Source organism: Cherax quadricarinatus, chromosome 3, assembly GCF_038502225.1.
Source record: "Cherax quadricarinatus isolate ZL_2023a chromosome 3, ASM3850222v1, whole genome shotgun sequence".
Lineage (NCBI taxonomy): Eukaryota > Metazoa > Arthropoda > Malacostraca > Decapoda > Parastacidae > Cherax > Cherax quadricarinatus.
In genome coordinates this window covers 52570553-52590385 of record NC_091294.1, presented here as the reverse complement: position 1 = coordinate 52590385, position 19833 = coordinate 52570553, and the positions used below count along the sequence as shown (strand labels likewise).

The 19833-nt window shown below is 45.4% G+C and overlaps 1 protein-coding gene across 1 annotated transcript in view; it reads right to left on the bottom strand.

The window, feature by feature from the left end:
* The window catches only part of LOC128706092 (echinoderm microtubule-associated protein-like 2), a gene marked incomplete at its 3' end in the record, with an annotated part of 261186 nt that overhangs the window by 225503 nt on the left and 15850 nt on the right, over positions 1 to 19833 (bottom strand). Inside the window, 1 exon segment of the mRNA XM_070091803.1 lies at positions 15889 to 16215.

The following is a 19833-nucleotide window of genomic DNA, read 5'->3' as shown; positions in this document are numbered from 1 at the left end:
ATATATTTAGTTGGATTAAGCTAAATTAAACCGTGCTTGTTATAATAAGGTTAGGTAAGTTTTCTAAGGTTCTTATGGTACAAAATTATTAATTTTTACATTAACATAAATGAAAAAATATATTTTTAAATGTATAAGAGAAAATTTTAGAAAGGACTTAATTTTAAATGAGTTCTTGCTAAGTGAAAAGTTTTACTTATTCGGCACATATGTGTATATATATATATATATATATATATATATATATATATATATATATATATATATATATATATATATATATATATATATATATATGTTGGAACTTATTCGATCCAAGAAGTCCCAATGGGGAAAAACACACAGTTTGTGGAAATTTATTTGGTCCGTAAAGTTCCACAGGACAGACATGGTGAACCAAGGGATCCCAGCAAGTCCGTAATGGAACGGCTGAGCTGGGTGGCCCTTAAACCCACCCAAACAAAAAGCGTTCTCCCCGAGTTGGCGTGGTTGGTAAGAACTATTTAAGTTATAGATTTACCCTTCAGGGAAGGAGTAGGTAGTTTTACTGGTAGTACACTAATATTAGGATCATTGAGGCAACTGTAGATAATAATGTAGACCTAAGACCTTAACATAGGTAGTAATAGGCCGATAATGTAGGCAAACACTAGGTTAAGTTAGCTAGGGAGAACTGGCAGCCCTAGCTTGAAGGATGAGGTGCAGGTCTGGAAGACACAATAGCATCCTTCTTAAGACAGACACCAACTGGACAAGACATGCCGTGATCAGCAGACGGTGCCCCCATGTGTCTTCACATTCGAGACCTGGGAAAATCTGGTAGAGGCACCTCGATGTATGGTAGATGACCTCCGTCAGGCCAATACAGTAATACAAGACCTCCACTTTATCTCGTAGATTTCTGGCCAGTGTCTGGGGAGAATTGTGAGCGAGTTGATCTGTAGGCCCCTTTGCGCAGCAGGCAGTGCATGCCTAGTAAGTACCAGTGTCTCTTGTCAGTCTGGAAGCTAGTGTCCGTGTCTGCATAGTTATACTAGGGGATACACACCCTCTTGGATATAGGAATTTCTGAGGTGCAGGCAGGTCACTAATAACGATTGAATATTGCAGGACTTAAGGCTCCCGGTTGCACGTGGTTTCCGAGGGGAAGTCCAAAGGGGCTAAGGCTAAGCTTAGGGAAGTTGAAGATCAGGATATATGCTGCAACACCAAGTAAGTTAGTCCTTTATATGTGCATACAGGCGAGTTTCTTGCAACATCAATCATTTGTGAAAATCTGTCCTATAAGCCACTTGTGAGGCTGAGGTACCCACCTCAGAGCTCGGTGTCAACAGAGTTTGCCAGGGTAGGCGACTCACTTGGAGGCAGTCCACACAAATTTTCACACAGTTCGAGGGCCCTTACACCCACCCAAAAACAAAAACACACTTTCCCGGATTGGCGAAGGTGGATGGAAGGTACTACTTAATTTATAGATTTACCCTTCAGGGAAGAAGTAGGCAGTTTATACTGTTAGTACACTAATATTAGGATTATTGAGGCAACTGTAGATAATAATAATGTAGATCTAAGACCTTAACATAGGTAGTAATAGACAGATAATGTAGGCCAACACTAGGTTATGTTAGCCAGGGAGAACTGGCAGCTCAAGTTTGAATGCTGGGGCACGGGGTTTTGAGACTGCCGTGCTTTCTTCTATGACCAGACACCATCTCGACAACATGTGCTGTGATCAGCAGATGGCGCCCCCCACGTGTCTTCACATCCGAGACCTGGGGAAATCTGGTGGAGGCACCTCGATGTACCGTAGATGACCTCCTCCGTCAGGCCTATACAGTAAAACAAGACCTCCACTTTTTCTTAGGATTTCTAGCCAGTGTCTGGAGAAAATTGCAAGTGAGTTGAGCTGTGGCCTTTGTGCAGCCGGCAGTTCATGACCAGTACGTGATTTTGTCTCTTGTCTACCTAGAAGCTAGTGTCCATTTCTGCATAGTTATACTAGGGGATACACACCCTCTTGGATACAGGAATTTCTGAGGTGCAGGCAGGTCACTAATATCGATTGAATATTGCAGGAATTAAGGCTCCCAGTTGCACATAGTTTCCGAGGGGAAGTCCAAAGGGGCTAAGCTTAGGGAAGTTGAAGATCAGGATATATGCTGCAACACCAAGTAAGTTAGTCCTTTAAACATGCATGCAGGCGAGGTTTCTTGCAACATCAGTCATTTATGAAAATCTGTCCTATAAGCCACTTGTGAGGCTGAGGTGCTGACCTCAGAGCTCGGTGTCAACAGAGCTTGCCATGGTAGGGGACTCACTTGGAGGCAGTCCAGACAAATTTTCACAAGTGGTCCTTTGAAACCGTGATGTGGAATAGCTAGGTTAAAATTAACATAGCTAGGCCACAGTTAGGAACCAGTTTAAAAGTTAGGTTAAGTTAGTACACCTAGGCCCAGAGTTACACAGAGGCTAGGCCAAGTTGACTACACACAGAAGTTGTTATTTGCAGTAATTTACAGGCAGGCCAGGTAGGCTAGAGAAGCTTGTGAATAATTATTTACAGTGATTACAAGTAAACCAGAGTAGGAGACTTGTGTGTTAATTACTTACAGTGGATTTGCAAGGTAGCCACAGTTAGGCTAGGCTTGTGCAATATTTACAACAGTTATAGTAGCTAGGACAGATTTAACCTAGTTATTATTTACAGGGAGTTCTAAAGCCAGGTTTAAGCTATAGCACACTAGTTAGGTTAGGATTTACCTTATCCAACCATCCACGCTAGACTGAGTAAGCTGGGCACAGTTAGGCCAAGCTGTTTACATACATTATTTATTTACTGTTTCACAAGTTAAATTGTTGAATTTATTTGTGCTAACCAAGTGATTTTAATTTGTATACTGCATTTTTATTGTGTGATTTTCATTGTCTTTGACTCATTTTAATGTGGGATTTGTGAATTGTACCACAGACTAGGTTACGTCCTGTAATTATTTGCTGGTATTGTACAGGAAATTGCTAGGTTAAGCTTTCACATCGATACACATTTTGATTGGGATTTGAGAGCTAACAGTGTACATTTTAAGTCAGAGTAGAGTCAATATAACAAAGAGAATCGTTAAACTTGTTGAGGAGCCTTGAGACTCGTTCGTTCTTGCCTAACACTGTGACGTGCTGTGGGGTGGACTGAGTAAAGCACAATTAGTGTCACACTCCTCATTAAACCTTGACAATGGCAGATGGGAGTTCAGAAGAGTCTGGTTCAGTGTTAGCAAAATTAAAACGATCAGTGGCGGCATACAAAGGGCATCTGAACAGAACATGCAACAGGCGCATGGCTACTTGCCAACGCAGTAAAGTAGACTGCGATGATTTGCAAGACTGCTTGAAGCGTTTGGGGGAAAAATGGGAAGCCTACGAACAAGCATTCTCAGCATATGAGCTACAGGCTATTGAGGATGATGAATCCCAGGATAGTCCTCGGCAGGCTCAGGACAAATTCACTAAGGATGATGTAGATTGTCAACAGGAGATGAATACATACAAAGACAAGTAGTATATTAAAGGCTAGTATTCCAAGGGTGGTGTCGAACACCACAGGTATCCCAAACAGCCACACACCTGTCAATATGTTGCCCAGGTTGCCCCAGTTGAATTTACCGACATTTGACGGAACCCTGAGTACATTGCTTTCTGGGACCAGTTTAAAGCCCAGATAGATGACAGGAATGATTTGTCAGATGCCATCAAATTGCAGTATTTGCGGTCGCAGCTCAAGGGCAAAGCCTTAGACCTGGTCCGGCACTACCAGATTACTGACACTAATTACCAACATGCCAAAGACCAATTAGAAGACATGTTTGGCAACACTGAAGAGATAAAAGTGGCCATACTTTATCGGTTGTTGGATCTAGAGGCTTGCCGACATGACCATCAAGCCTAGAGAAGTTCCGTATTGAAATTATGAGCTTGACAAATAGTTTCAGAGATTTGCATGATGAGAATGATTCAGAATGGTTCCTTAGCCAGGTGATTCAGAGGAAACTGGCTAGCACTACAGTGCATGAGTTACACTTAAAATATCGGACGAATAGGTTCACGATTCAACAAATTGTTGAAGGGTTGGGCGATCTCATATCTTACCTGAGTGTAGGTCAGGGGGAGAAATTACCTACCAAGGAGAAGTCGGTCAATTTCCCCAGACATTCGAGAGATAGACCTAAACCACCTCCTACTAGGGTTGGCACGTATTATGCCCAGGGTGAGTCCTCCACCCACAGGGCCAAGGGAGAAGCAACTAAAACGGCCAGTATGAGACAGTGCTTGTTTTGTGAAGGAGAACACACTAGTTCAGGGTGCTCGAGCTTCACCACCTATAACAAAAGGGTTCAACGACTAAGGGAGTTGAGACTTTGTTACAAGTGTTGTGGAGAACATTTTGCCAGGGACTGTAGCGCCCAACTTAATGAGTGTTGGGGCTGCCGGAAAGGTAAGCACCACAGTGCACTGTCCTAATCACACCAGATCAGCACAAGCTAAGGAGAGCAAACTGCAAGAAAGGGCGGAGAGCAAGGACGAGTCTGAAGTAGTGATGAGTGTGGTGAGTGCAGCACCGGGAATTTGTTCTGGTGAGCAGTTTCAAGGTTCGGTGGCCTTGCCCACCATAATGGCAGTGGTTACGAATGGGAAGAAGTCTGAAATGACCCATTTGTTCTTCGACAGTGGGACACAGAGATCCTTTATAACAGAGAGTCTAGCAACTAGGTTGAAGCTGAAGACAGGTGGTAAAGTTGACATGAAGGTGGAAGGGTTTGGTGGGGAAGTCCCACGCAGGTCTTATCCAGTAGTCAATGTGACGGTCAGGTTAGCCAGGCATCGACGAGAAATTTCAGCCTTGATAGTGAAGAGGCTGCCCAATATCATTACCACCAAGGGACTGGCCGCAGCAGTCAAATGTTTGAGGGAGTTGGGTGTGAAGCTAGTGGAACCAGACATTGCTGCAGACAACGTTAATAATGTAGGAATCTTGGCAGGAGGAGATTACATAGACGAGTTCGTGTCCACGAGAAGGGTTATCAAGGAGGGTGTTGGCCTGTACAGGACTCCAGTGGGGTACATCGTAGGAGGCAGGGTACCAGCTCACTTCCCTGCAACCCCGGGAAAGGAGGGCTCCTGTATTACAGCGACTGAGGCTGTACTGGTGATGTGGATTGGGGTGCACGAAGATCTGTCAGAGATGCAAGTTGGCATATCTGACGGTGAGCCGGTCCATAAACTATGGGACCTGGATGTAGTAGGGATTAAGGGTGACCAGCCGCCCCCTGAACACGACGAGACGTATCGAGATTACTTGAACCATGTGCAGTTCAGGGACGGACAGTACTGGGTGCGACTCCCATGGAAACCTGTACACCCAACGCTGCCCACTAATTTCAAGAAGGCACGGGGCCAGTTGAATTCATTGGTGAACAGCCTGACCAAGAAGGGTCTGGTGGGGAAATATGATGATATTATTAAGGAACAGTTGGCCCTTGGGTTCATTGAGAAAGTGCCCAATGCCAGCCCTGGGGAAAACACCCATTATCTTCCACACATGGCAGTCACCAAGGAGTCAGTAACCACTCTCATCAGAGTGGTCTTCAACTGCAGCTCACAGGCGAGTCCCCGAGAGCCATCGTTGAACGACTGCCTGCTCACAGGGCCCTCCCTGATGCAGAAATTAGCAGATGTGTTGTTGAGATTCAGGACAGAACAGTATGCCTATGCGGCAGATATTAGCAAGGCCTTCCTATGTATTGGGTTGCAGCCACAAGACAGGGACTACACAAGGTTCTTGTGGTTGGCTAACAGGGAGGTGCCCGAGCATGGGTATGATACCTACAGATTCAGGGCGGTGTTGTTTGGCGCCACTATTTCACCATTCATATTACAGGCCACCATAGACTACCACCTTGCAAACTGTAACAGCCCGCTTAATTACTGAAGACCCTATTCTACGTAGACAACATGCAAGGTACCACCTCAGATGAAAGGCTGTTGGTGGACATTTACCGAGAATCTAATCAGGAGATGCTCTCGGCTAACATGCCATTGAGAGAATGGGTGACAAACAATCCAACGCTGCGAGGCACGGTGGAACATGACTATGCTGGCTACTCAGTACCTGAGGTAACATCAGTGTTGGGACTGGAGTGGGAAATCAAGGAAGACAGACTTAGGCTAAAGAGGAAATGTGATCAGGAAAGGAGGCTGACCAGGAGGTCCTTGCTGAGTAAAGTGCAGACTGCCTTCGATCCTTTGGGTTTGTTGACACCCATCACCATTCGAGGGAGGATGCTAGTGCAACAGACCTGGGAGCTGAACCTAGGTTGGGATGACCCACTGCCAGAAACAGTCTGCCAGGAGTGGGATCTGGTTAGCAGAGATCTAGCAGAATTGCATGAGTTCACATTCCCCAGGTCCATTGGGTGCACCGGGTGGGACTATGACTTGCATGTCTTCTGTGATGCCTCCTCCAGGGCCTATGGGGCAGTAGCGTATTTGGTGGCCGGGGACCAGGTCAGTCTGGCCACCAGTCATGCGCGGGTGACACCCCTGAAGGATTGCTCGATCCCAAAGCTAGAGCTCATGGCGATGTTGCTGGGAGCATGTAGAAGAGGTGTTGAGTAACCTGAGCATGACACACACCTATGTATGGACAGCCTCGGAGGTGGCCTTACAGTGGGTCCAGAACGACAGGTCTAAGCTCCCCTATGTCAGGAATCGGGTAAAGGAGATACGGGAGCTACAGTCAACGTCAACAATTCTGTACGTGCCTACAGATCAAAACCCAGCTGACCTGAGAAGCCGAGGGGTGACACACAAAAAGCTGAGTAAAAGCGAGATTTGGTTCAAAGGCCCAGACTGGTTACCGGCAAAGGATTGCTGGCTGGAGCAGAAATTCGGGGAGACAGCATAGCAGCATAGTACACTTTGTGGGGGAACCCGACACTGAATTATTTGACCCCAGATGCTACTCCTCTCGGAGGAAACTTATAGGAGTCACGGAAATGGTATTTCGATTTGTGAGGAAGCTGCATGACAAAGTAAGCCAAGGTCAACAGTTGTCTCTCGTGGGTCCCAGAGAATATTGGATAAGGCAGTACCAAAGGGAGAGGTTTCCAGGAGTGCTGGAAGTACTGGCGACAGGGCAGCAGGTTATGGCGTCAGGACGTGTGTCCAACGACGACTCAGGGAACAGTAAATTGGTTCACTCATTGGGATTGTTCCTAGATCATGCTGGGCTAATAAGATGCAGGGGAAGAATACAAAACTCTGAGCTCAGCTATGGGGCCAAACATCCCGTGTTACTGGGAAAGGAGGGATGGGTGTCAGAGCCATTAATACAAGATGCCCATCAGAGGACATTACATGGGGGGGTTGGAGATACCCTCACCTGCCTACGTCAGAATTACTGGGTACTGAAGGGCCGAGCTGCCGTCAAAAGGGTGCTAAAGAGTTGCACGGTCTGCCGGCAGTACGATGGGAGGACCCTACCATACCCAGGTCCACCACTGCTGCCTCAGGAGCGGGTACATAGTGACAGGCCCTTTGAGACTGTGGGAATAGACTATACTGGGGCTATCACGTTGAAGAACCCAGGAGACGATAGGGTGGGCCCTCAGAAAGTATATGGCTGCCTGTTTACTTGTGCCACTACTCGAGCAGTGCATTTGGAGTTGGCAGAAGATATGTCGACAGAGACTTTCGTGAAGTTGTTCAGGAGGTTTACAGCCAGATTCTCGTGCCCGCGATTGATTATCTCAGACAATGGCATGAGCTTCAGAGCGGCCGATAAAGTTTTCAGGAATCTTAGCGACAATGGAGAAGTACGAGAATATCTGAAGAGAATAGAGTGCGAGTGGAGGTTCATAGTTCCCAGAGCGCCTTGGCAAGGGGGATTCTATGAACGCATGGTGGGCACAGTCAAAAGGTGCATTCGGAAGGTCTTGCACGGAAGGAGAGTGAGCTTTGATGTACTGAGGACAGTTTTAGCTGAGATAGAGGCAAGAGTCAATAACAGGCCCCTGACCTACGTGCAAAATGGGATTGATGAGCAGGTAGCTCCTCACCCCCAATCACATGCTGTTTGGAAGGAGGATTGAGCCCTTCCCCACAATTTTGAGTCAGTCTTCCAAGGAGCTGGATTATTATGGGCCAGATGGTCCCCCCATCAATGAAGAACTGCACAGGAGTCACAACAGACTGGTGAACATCCTGGACAAATGGAACCAGGTGTGGCGCAGGGATTACTTGACAGCCCTGTGGGAACATTTCTATGGTGCAGACCCTGAGGCAAATAAGATGATGCTAAGTGAAGGGGACCTGGTGCTAGTAGAATCCGAGGTGCCCAGGGCATACTGGCCTCTTGGCCTGGTGGTGTTGACCCACCCAGACAAGGCTGGGCAGTTGAGAATGGTGAAGGTGAGAATGAATGGTGATGAGACTATAAGACCCATCAACAGGCTCTTGCCTCTCGAGGTCCACACGGTGGGACCGGGACATGAGAAGTTAGACCAGAGGCTGACCAAACTGAGTGGCCGGATGACCCGTCGAACGGTGCTCAAGTCCAGGGCCCACTGGGAGGGCCTGCGGGAGGCAGACTTAATCTAGACTTAGTACCTACCTTCGCCGGCAGGAGGATATTGGAACTTATTCGGTCCGAGAAGTCCCAACGGGGAAAAACACACCGTTTGAGGGCCCTTACACCCACCCAAAAACAAAAACACACTTTCCCAGATTGGCGAAGGTGGATGGAAGGTACTACTTAATTTATAGAGTTACCCTTCAGGGAAGAAGTAGGCAGTTTATACTGTTAGTACACTAATATTAGGATTGTTGAGGCAACTGTAGATAATAATAATGTAGACCTAAGATCTTATAATATGTAGTAATAGGCCGATAATGTAGGCAAACACTAGGTTATGTTAGCCAGGGAGAACTGGCAGCTCAAGTTTGAATGCTAGGGCACGGGGTTTTGAGACCGCCGTGCTTTCTTCTATGACCAGACACCATCTGGACAACACGTGCAGTGATCAGCAGACGGGGCCCCCACATGTCTTCACATACGAGACCTGGGGAAATCTGGTGGAGGCACCTCGATGTACTGTAGATGACCTCCTCCATCTGGCTCATACAGTAAGACAAGACCTCCACTTTTTCTTAGGATTTCTGGCCAGTGTCTGGGGAAAATTACAAGTGAGTTGAGCTGTGGCCTTTGTGCAGCCGGCAGTTCATGACCAGTACGTGATTTTGTCTCTTGTCTACCTAGAAGCTAGTGTCCATTTCTGCATAGTTATACTAGGGGTTACACACCCTCTTGGATACAGGAATTTCTGAGGTGCAGGCAGGTCACTAATATCGACTGAATATTGCAGGAATTAAGGCTCCCGGTTGCACGTGGTTTCTGAGGGGAAGTCCAAAGGGGCTAAGCTTAGGGAGGTTGAAGATCAGGATATATGCTGCAACACCAAGTAAGTTAGTCCTTTAAACATGCATGCAGGCGAGGTTTCTTGCAACATCAGTCATTTATGAAAATCTGTCCTATAAGCCACTTGTGAGGCTGAGGTGCTGACCTCAGAGCTCGGTGTCAACAGAGCTTGCCATGGTAGGGGACTCACTTGGAGGCAGTCCAGACAAATTTTCACTCTATATATATATATATATATATATATATATATATATATATATATATATATATATATATATATATATATATATATATATATATATAGTAGTTGTTCAGACGGTTTGATCATTATAAAGGACAAAGCAGAATAAGATGAAGAAGAACATATATAAAAGCAGGGTAGACGGTAGGAGGCCCAGGGAGGTACCAGGAAGGGCTGGAGAGACGGGATGAAGAATTTAAATGGTAAAGACTTAGGCATCTCTCAAGAATGTAAGATTTAAATGAGTGGCAAAAAGTGTTTTTTGGGATGTAACGTGCTATTGGGGTATGAGCATGGCAACATTAATGAATGTACTCAAGGATACCGGTTAGCCGGTCTTTCAACGTGGAATGTACTCTGTCTGAACTACGGATTGGAGGGATGCTGAAGTTCGGAGGGTTATTTGAACAGTGGTGTTCGCACGCTTCTGGCAAGACAGCTATTAAATAAATAATGTATGAGCATGTCTCCTCTGTTTATGTAGCAGTAAATATGTACCCGAGTATTACTGACAATTTAGACTCAGGTTTAGGCATTCATGGTAAGAGTGGACATTAGACTGGCTCATTCTTTATTGTCGCAACATAATTCACTCAAGGTAGTCTTGACGTCTCAAGTTTTTTTTTGTGGTGAAGTGGTTGTGAAGGATACCGTGGACTGGTCCTAGATGACTGGTCATAGTGGATTTGTCAGCATATAAGTGTCTCCTGACGCGAGTCTTTTGTCAAATGATTACTTAGAACTGATTATGTATCCGCTGGCTCATCGGAGCTCTGTTTACACCCCATTATAAAAAGATGACTAACTAGTAGCAAGCCAAGGCGTTAATACCCTCATGGACATCGTAGATATATTGCCACCTTGTTGGTAGGTAGCGTCTCCCAAACAATACATCGTCGAAGAGGTAGGCTGACACAATGGTACAGTATACTGACAGAATGTAAGACACAATGTGGGTTATGTCTCCAGGGACTATGAACTGATGAAGTTCCTGCTGGAAGAAACGTCTTCACAATAAAACATCACAACCTACGGTTAGGTTAAGGTTCGTCAGGAAACAGGACAAGTTTTTTTTTATTTTCACACACACAAAAAAGGAAAGAAAACGGCTAACTGATGACAACACATCTGTGAGGCTGTTCAAAATTTCTTCTTTCATTCCAAAATGTTTTTGACCATACCTAGTATTATACTTTATATTTCTTAAATACATTCTTTACGAATTACATAATGTTAACATATGCTTGTTTTGGGCCAATGAGAAAAAGGATTTTTTTTTCAGGTAACCCTCAACCTCCCAACCCATAAAAAAGTTAATCAGCATAACGTACATCAGGAATCAGATTCAAGGTTCGGCTTGATTGAGTAACTTATTTGGGGGGGTAAACAGAAAAAAAATTCTTGCCCGAAGGGCATTCCAGAGGGGCGTTCACCCCGAAACTCCTTCTAGTTATTGCTTATCCCATTAAATGTTATATAATTTACACATAAAGAGGCACAAAAATCTCATCTAAATATTTAAAATTTGTCGTTAGTGAAAAAGACACACGTTGCAGAACAAGTTTCAACGTTTCGCCCTGTGTGGAGTTTCTTCCTGTGTGGAGTTTCTTCCTGTGTGGAGCTTCTTCCTGTGTGGAGCTTCCCCCTGTGTGGAGCTTACCCCTGTGTGGAGCTTCCCCCAGTGTGGAGCTTCCCCTTGTGTGGAGCTTCCCCCTGTGTGGAGCTTCCCCCTGTGTGGAGCTTCCCCCTGTGTGGAGTTTCGTCGTTGATATTTTATCTTCGTGTTCCTTGAGAGTCACATTAGTAAACACATCATACAGTCACACGTGTAACCATGTGTCACCAGTCACACGTGTAACCATGTGTCACCAGTCACACGTGTAACCATGTGTCACCAGTCACACGTGTAACCATGTGTCACCAGTCACACGTGTAACCATGTGTCACCAGTCACACGTGTAACCATGTGTCACCAGTCACACGTGTAACCATGTGTCACCAGTCACACGTGTAACCATGTGTCACCAGTCACACGTATAACCATGTGTCACCAGTCACACGTATAACCATGTGTCACCAGTCACACGTGTAACCATGTGTCACCAGTCACACGTGTAACCATGTGTTACCAGTGACACGTGTAACCATGTGTCACCAGTCACACGTGTAACCATGTGTCACCAGTCACACGTATAACCATGTGTCACCAGTCACACGTGTAACCATGTGTCACCAGTCACACGTGTAACCATGTGTCACCAGTCACACGTGTAACCATGTGTCACCAGTCAAACGTATAACCATGTGTCACCAGTCACACGTGTAACCATGTGTCACCAGTCACACGTGTAACCATGTGTTACCACTCACACGTGTAACCATGTGTCACCAGTCACACGTGTAACCATGTGTCACCAGTCACACGTATAGCCATGTGTCACCAGTCACACGTGTAACCATGTGTCACCAGTCACACGTATAACCATGTGTCACCAGTCACACGTGTAACCATGTGTCACCAGTCACACGTGTAACCATGTGTCACCAGTCACACGTGTAACCATGTGTCACCAGTCACACGTGTAACCATGTGTCACCAGTCACACGTGTAACCATGTGTTACCAGTCACACGTGTAACCATGTGTCACCAGTCACACGTGTAACCATGTGTCACCAGTCACACGTGTAACCATGTGTCACCAGTCACACGTGTAACCATGTGTCACCAGTCACACGTGTAACCATGTGTCACCAGTCACACGTGTAACCATGTGTCACCAGTCACACGTGTAACCATGTGTCACCAGTCACACGTGTAACCATGTGTCACCAGTCACACGTGTAACCATGTGTTACCAGTCACACGTGTGTTACCAGTCACACGTGTAACCATGTGTCACCAGTCACACGTGTAACCATGTGTCACCAGTCACACGTATAACCATGTGTCACCAGTCACACGTGTAACCATGTGTCACCAGTCACACGTGTAACCATGTGTTACTAGTCACACGTGTAACCATGTGTCACCAGTCACACGCGTAACCATGTGTCACCACTCACACGTGTAACCATGTGTCACCAGTCACACGTGTAACCATGTGTCACCCACCAGTCACACGTGTAACCATGTGTCACCAGTCACACGTGTAACCATGTGTCACCAGTCACACGTGTAACCATGTGTCACCAGTCACACGTGTAACCATGTGTCACCAGTCACACGTGTAACCATGTGTCACCAGTCACAGGTATGACCATGTATCACCAGTCACACGTGTAACCATGTGTCACCAGTCACACGTGTAACCATGTGTCACCAGTCACCCGTGCAACCATGTGTCACCAGTCACACGTGCAACCATGTGTCACCAGTCACACGTGTAACCGTGTGTCACCAGTCACACGTGTAACCGTGTGTCACCAGTCACACGTGTAACCGTGTCACCAGTCACACGTGCAACCATGTTTCACCAGTCACACGTGTAACCATGTGTCACCAGTCACACGTGTAACCATGTGTCACCAGTCACACGTGTAACCATGTGTCACCAGTCACACGTGTAACCATGTGTCACCAGTCACACGTGTAACCATATGTCACCAGTCACACGTGTAACCATGTGTCACCAGTCACACGTGTAACCATGTGTCACCAGTCACACGTGTAACCATGTGTCACCAGTCACACGTGTAACCATGTGTCACCAGTCACACGTGTAACCATGTGTCACCAGTCACACGCGTAACCATGTGTCACCAGTCACACGCGTAACCATGTGTCACCAGTCATACGTGCAACCATGTGTCACCAGTCACACGTGTAACCATGTGTCACCAGTCACACGTGTAACCATGTGTCACCAGATACACGTGTAACCATGTGTCACCAGTCACACGTGCAACCATGTGTCACCAGTCACACGTGTAACCATGTGTCACCAGTCACACGTGTAACCATGTGTCACCAGTCACACGTGTAACCATGTGTCACCAGTCACACGTGTAACCATGTGTTACTAGTCACACGTGTAACCATGTGTCACCAGATACACGTGTAACCATGTGTCACCAGTCACACGTGTACCCATGTGTCAACAGTCACACGTGTAACCATGTGTCACCAGTCACACGTGTAACCATGTGTCACCAGTCACACGTATACCCATGTGTCACCAGTCACACGTGTAACCATGTGTCAGCAGTGACACGTGTAACCATGTGTCACCAGTCACACATGTAACCATGTGTCACCAGTTACACGTGTAACCATGTGTCTCCAGTGACACGTGTAACCATGTGTCACCAGTCACACGTGTAACCATGTGTCACCAGTCACACGTGTAACCATGTGTCACCAGTCACACGTGTAACCATGTGTCACCAGTCACTCGTGTAACCATGTGTCACCAGTCACTTGTGTAACCATGTGTCACCAGTCACATTAGTAAACAGGCCTCATCACAGTCACATGTATTAACAGGTATAACCACAGTCAGAGGTGTACACAGGTATCTTGACAGTCACATGTCACAGTCACAGTCACATGTTACAGTCACATGTCACAGTCACAATGTCACAGTCACAATTCACAGTCACATGTCACAGTCACAATGTCACAGTCACATGTCACAGTCACAATGTCACAGTCACAATGTCACAGTCACAATGTCACAGTCACATGTCACAGTCACAATGTCACAGTCACAATGTCACAGTCACAATGTCACAGTCACATGTCACAGTCACCATGTCACAGTCACATGTCACAGTCACATATCACAGTCACAATGTCACAGTCACATGTCACAGTCACATGTCACAGTCACATGTCACAGGTCACAGTCACAATGTCACAGTCACAATTCAGTCACATGTCACAGTCACATGTCACAGTCACATGTCACAGTCACATGTCACAGTCACAATGCAAATAAGTCACTGACATTTTTGGATTATTCTGGATAATTTACGAATATGTTACTATGTATAACAATTATATTTTTATGTACTTGTACGTAAATAAACTTACACATAAAAATCTTCTAGCCACCAACACTCACTTTATAAGTGCCGGGACAAGCTGAGAGAAGCAAAATAATTAAAAAACAGATCAACTACTGTATATACAGAAGGGCCCCGCTTTACAGCTCTTAGTTTATATCGTTTCGCTAATACAGCGGTTTTCAATTATACCCCATTCATTTTTTCACACATCCCACAATATATTCATCACTCACAAGACGCTAAGGACGAAAATACTTAAAGATAAGTAGTGTGAGTAATGTATATGCACTTTTAGTCCTAAGTATATTGCTCACTTAATATATGATAATGTAAATATGTTATCTGGCTTTTCTGTGCATTTGAAATTGAAAAAAAAAGGCTATACTTCACTTTAAAACAGTAGCCGGAACCTAACCTGTTGTGTAAGTGGGGCTCTCCTGTATACTACTAGCGTGGAGGAACACCGTGTGTGGGGAACCTATATTCACACACACACAAATAACCCGCACATAGAAGAGAGGAGCTTACGTCGACGTTTCGGTCCAACTTGGACCATTTACCACACCTCTTAGACCACACCTCTTCTATGTGCGGGTTATTTGCGTATCGTTGCAGTCACGGTATTATGCCTTTTTCTGTTACATATTCACACACTATGGGTCGCTCTAAACAGCTTTACTAAGCTTCACTGAGAGCCAAGCTTCGCTTACAATAAACGTCGGCTCTATCAGACATGTCAGCAAGTCTTGCACATCAATGGCATGTTATTAAGACTCATGAAGAATATTTCTAGTTGGGAAAGTTTAAAGTTCTGTGAAAAATGAGACAAATTCACACCAGAGATTGTTAAAACTTTGATGGACAGTATTAAATATTAAAATAGAAGTACACACACACACACACACACACACACACACACAGTTACCCAGGCATTAACTCCTAATTTCAACATCATTTACAAAAAATAATTTACTTATTAAGTATTAAATGTAGAGAATATTAAAGAATATTTTATTCAGATAATAACTTTTAACATTAATGAAACAACATGAAGTTAGAGATAACATAAATAACATTAACAGTTAACACAGCAAAACTCATGCACTAATACGAACTGATAAAGAAAAGTATGCAAAAAGATAACAAAAGATGGGAGGCGCGTGAGGCACCTACCTGGCAAGCTGGGAGTTAGTGGGCGTGGGGGAATGGGCGTGGGTGACACGACTTGGCGTGGCGAAGTCACTCGTTGACGCCCATCTCTTGCTGAGCGCCCCTAGTTGAGCAGGTCGCGCAGGGGACACAAAAGGTGATGTGTGCCTGACATGGATGGTTGGGGCGTGGGAAGTAGGGGCGTGGGGTTGGGCGTGAAGCTGGGCGTGGGGCTGGGCGTGAGGCTGGGTTTGGGCGTGGGTAGGGGAAGGGGAGGGAGCGGGACTAACAGAAGAGGAGCTGTGACCATCCGAATACAAGCTGGACGTGGATTGGTAGTGGGCACCCCGCCTGCTGGGAGACGTGGGTGTGTCAACGACCAGCATCATCCTCACACACACACACACACACACACACACACACACACACACACACAGCCAGCAGCTGTAACCCGACCCCTGCAATCGCGCGCACACACACACACACACACACACACACACACACACACACACACACACACACACACACACACACACACACACACACACACACACAGCCAGGAGCTGTGGCCTAACCCCTGCAATCACACATACACACGCGCGCGCACACACACACACAGCCAGGAGCTGTAACCCAACCCTTGCAACTACAATTAGGTGAATATACACACCAGTGAAGAGACGAGGCTAGGAGCTGTGACTCGACCCGTGCAAACACAATTAAGTGACTTAACACAGATACATAGACACACATTATAGCCCCTTACGTACATTCTCCCACACACTCTCCTACACACACTTCCACATTCACACTCATGGAGCAGGGACAGAGAGGACCTAGTAGCGACCAGTGAAGAGGTGGGGCCAGGAGCTATGTCTCGACCCCTGCAACCACTCGTCTACACACTCAACCACATTCTCCTACACACTCCCATATTCTCCTACATTCTTCTACAATCTTCCCATATTCTGCTACACTTTTACACATTGTCTTACACTCTTTTTCACACTAACATATTTTCCTACATTCATCTGCACACTTTCTTACACTTTCACACACCTACACTTTCACACTCTCCAACACGACCACTCTCCTTAACTTACTCTCCCCATAACTCTCATAAACTCTTCAAGGCTCCCACACACTCTGTCCAACACACTCCTACACTGTACCACAGGCAAACTGTTCTTCATGTTCAAGCTCAGACTCCACAACTACGCTTCGAATGATGATATAATAATAATAATAATAATAATAATAATAATTGTTGTTGTTATATTTAAATGCGAGAAATAATGAAATACTGCAAATATTATACAATAACCGTCCTTATAAAAATATTTATCCATAAAAACTATAAAATTGAATAAGACTCGTAACTTGTGTTACAGGAACTAGTGATAATTTAGATATGTTTTCCTTGGTCTTGCAGTGAATGTCTCCGAATAAGATCAGTGTATATGGATTCTATAAAGTATAAAGCTGCTTGATAAACTGACTAAGGCAGTAATTTTCAATAGTCTGTGCTTGAACCAGAAGACAAGGTAGTTATGACAGAGAATGTATTATGCAGTGACGGGGGCACCAACATGATGTTTAAGGTTAACATAGACCACAATTGTTTTGGATCAGCTGAAAGCTTAAAAATTAAAAGAAACAGTAAGTCTGCAAATCATTCAAGCATTAAATGATATGAATGCATTACACTTAGAGCTGCAGTAATATCTGCATTTAGAGCTTTGCAAAATAAATGTAACTGCCTAATTCTAAGACTACAGAGTATCAAGATTTTGTTCTTCCAGCACTGCAACTAAAATATTACTGGGAAGAGAAGTTCTTTAGTTTATTGAACATGCTATGGCAGCAGTCAAGACAGTAATGCATGGATATACAGCAGAAGGCTTCTAACACAGTTAATTCACACGGAAACACTTCAAAAACAAAATCTATTATTCACATAGTTTATAATAAGTCTATTTATTTAATATATTAACTCACCTGCCCCAAAAGTTGAATGTGATATTATGGAAATATTGAAGATAAGATTAATATTCACACTTCAAAACATAATCATCGTCTACAACCACAAACCACAGTAAACATGACCATGCAAACACTATATTAGGATATATCTACACCTACGTAACTCATCTTCCTCGTATCAACACCATCAGGATACATCTCATTTGATCTGCCATTTGGCAATTGATATAACCTATTTCTAACGTCCCAGACCATATTCTGTATCTATCTCCTGTCTGTCCAGACCAGGTATATAACACTTGACCTCATCTGTGTCCAATTGAACTTATTAATGTTTTTTCTGCCCTTGATAATTGTGAACATTTATTAGCCACTCACTACATGACCTGGTGGCTATTTACCATTACTTGCTGGTCACTCAGCATTGGTCAAAGCTTGTATTACTTGATGGCCATTCAGACAGCATTACTTGCTAGCCACAGCATTACTTGTTGGTCACTCAGAGAGCATTACCTGCTAGCCACAGCATTATTTGCTGGCCACTCTCAGAGCATTACCTGCTAGCCACAGCATTATTTGCTGGCCACTCTCAGAGCATTACCTGCTAGCCACAGCATTACTTGCTGGCCACTCTCAGAGCATTAACTGCTAGCCACAACATTACTTGCTGGCCACTCTCAGATCATTAATTGCTAGCCACAGCATTATTTGCTGGCCACTCTCAGATCATTAATTGCTAGCCACAACATTACTTGCTGGCCACTCTCAGATCATTAATTGCTAGCCACAGCATTACTTGCTGGCCACTCTCAGATCATTAATTGCTAGCCACAGCATTACTTGCTGGCCCCTCTCAGAGCATTACCTGCTAGCCACAGCATTACTTGCTGGCCCCTCTCAGAGCATTACCTGCTAGCCACAGCATTACTTGCTGGCCACTCTCAGAGCATTACTTGCTAGCCACAGCATTACTTGTTGGTCACTCAGAGAGCATTACTTGCTAGCCACAGCATTACTTGTTGGTCACTCAGAGAGCATTACTTGCTTGCCACAGCATTACTTGCTGGCCACTCAGAGAGCATTACTTGCTTGCCACAGCATTACTTGCTGGCCACTCAGAGAGCATTACTTGCTTGCCAAAGCATTACTTGCTGGCCACTCAGAAGCATTACTTGCTTGCCACAGCATTACTTGTTGGCCCCTCTCAGAGCATTACCTGCTAGCCACAGCATTACTTGCTGGCCCCTCTCAGAGCATTACCTGCTAGCCACAGCATTATTTGCTGGCCCCTCTCAGAGCATTACCTGCTAGCCACAGCATTACTTGCTGGCCCCTCTCAGAGCATTACCTGCTAGCCACAGCATTACTTGCTGGCCCCTCTCAGAGCATTACCTGCTAGCCACAGCATTACTTGCTGGCCCCTCTCAGAGCATTACTTGCTAGCCACAGCATTACTTGCTGGCCCCTCTCAGAGCATTACCTGCTAGCCACAGCATTACTTGCTGGCCCCTCTCAGAGCATTACTTGCTAGCCACAGCATTACTTGCTGGCCCCTCTCAGAGCATTACTTGCTAGCCACAGCATTACTTGCTGGCCCCTCTCAGAGCATTACCTGCTAGCCACAGCATTACTTGCTGGCCCCTCTCAGAGCATTACTTGCTAGCCACAGCATTACTTGCTGGGCCCTCTCAGAGCATTACCTGCTAGCCACAGCATTACTTGCTGGCCCCTCTCAGAGCATTACCTGCTAGCCACAGCATTACTTGCTGGCCCCTCTCAGAGCATTACCTGCTAGCCACAGCATTACTTGCTGGTCACTCAGAGAGCATTACTTGCTTGCCACAGCATTACTTGCTGGCCACTCAGAGAGCATTACTTGCTTGCCACAGCATTACTTCCTGGCCACTCAGAGAGCATTACTTGCTAGCCACAGCATTACTTGCTGGCCACTCAGAGAGCTTGACGTCGTTGCTCTTTACTAAGGTT